The sequence below is a fragment of the Cebus imitator genome, unplaced genomic scaffold (assembly GCF_001604975.1).
Source record: "Cebus imitator isolate Cc_AM_T3 unplaced genomic scaffold, Cebus_imitator-1.0 Scaffold17, whole genome shotgun sequence".
Taxonomy (NCBI): domain Eukaryota; kingdom Metazoa; phylum Chordata; class Mammalia; order Primates; family Cebidae; genus Cebus; species Cebus imitator.
In genome coordinates, this window is record NW_016107332.1 from 2,563,433 (window position 1) to 2,564,693 (window position 1,261).

A 1,261-nucleotide genomic window follows, 5' to 3' on the forward strand; every position below is an offset into this window, starting at 1 on the left:
AAAGCACACAGGTTCCTGTGACAGGAGCTGGTACCCTGATAGCCTACAAGCACTTGCTGCAGAAACTGCTTCAGCCCTTCCTAAAACCTCTCCTTTTAAATGCCTTCTCCTTTATTTATAATGCTACAAGGTTCTTTTTAATTAACACTAAATACCACTTTCTTATTTGTTTTAAAATTGTTATCTTCCCATTATTTGTAAAATGCCATCTTTTTTTTAAGTGTGGCTGTTAACGAAGGAATGCCATAATTTAACTCTATAATATGAAACCACCTATTAATTTGTGAAGTCATTTTTGCTACATGTCAAATGATAAGGAAGTGACTTTAACTCTTTAGTAAACTGTTGTCACAGAGTGCACTTTACCAAAGAAGTCAAAGACTAAAAATCTATTAAAAGGACATATCTGAACTTTTGTGATACTAATCTAGAAACATCAAGCAAAAAGCCAGAACTAAAATTGCTGAATGCCAATCAAAAAGACATAGCTTTCATGGCTATTAATTATACCAAAATATTCATAAAATATTATATATGATATCACATGACCTCTGAGAACTCAATAATTTCACATCTATCCTAAAATCATATGATTTCACATAACTCACACTTGAAGCAGAACCTTCATAAAACAGTATACACAACTCTCACACTAGAAGTAGGAATGCTAAGTTTATTTTTCTTTTTTTTGAGACAGAATCTTGCTGTGTTGCCCAGGCTGGAGAGCAGTGGCGTGATCTCAGCTCACTGCAACCTCTGCCTCCTGCGTTCAAGAGATCCTCCTGTCTCAGCCTCCTGAGCGGCTGAGATCACAACTGGTTAATATTTTTGTATTTTTTGTAAAGACAGGGTTTCTCTGAACACAGTATAACTATAAAAAAAATAAAATAAAATAAGAAGACAGGGTTTCACCATGTTAGCCAGGCTGGTTTCGAACTCCTGACCTCAAGTGATCTGCCCACCTTGGCCTCCCAAAGTGCTGGGATTATAGGCGTGAGCCACTGTGCCTGGCCTAGGAATGCTGACTTCAGAATGGACTAATGTACAACAGAGATTGATTCAAAACTTTGGAAGATGAGAACAACAAAAGGAAAATGTATTTGCATTATGTTAACCCCTATTAAGTAGTTCTAGAATATAAAAAAGCTTTTTAAAATAAGAAGCTGATTTTAAAGGAGCAACTATAGCTAAGGAAGTAGAACTTTAAGCCTTTTCGGTTGCCATGTGAAATTTTTTTTTTTTTTTTTTTTTTTTTTTTTTT

General features: G+C 35.1%; 1 protein-coding gene and 1 long non-coding RNA gene across 16 annotated transcripts in view; one reads left to right on the plus strand and one right to left on the minus strand.

Moving 5' to 3' along the window:
• The window catches only part of COL25A1 (collagen type XXV alpha 1 chain), a 523,210-nt gene that overhangs the window by 80,022 nt on the left and 441,927 nt on the right, over positions 1-1,261 (minus strand). The gene's annotated exons all lie outside the window — the stretch shown is intronic.
• The window catches only part of LOC108289792, a 6,898-nt gene that overhangs the window by 2,811 nt on the left and 2,826 nt on the right, over positions 1-1,261 (plus strand). The window contains exon 3 of one of the 2 annotated variants that reach the window (XR_001819316.2): positions 698-733. The exons of the other annotated variant lie outside the window; for it this stretch is intronic. This is a non-coding gene — a long non-coding RNA (uncharacterized LOC108289792). Of the gene's footprint in view, positions 1-697; positions 734-1,261 lie in introns of those variants that run through there. 2 annotated transcript variants of the gene reach the window in all.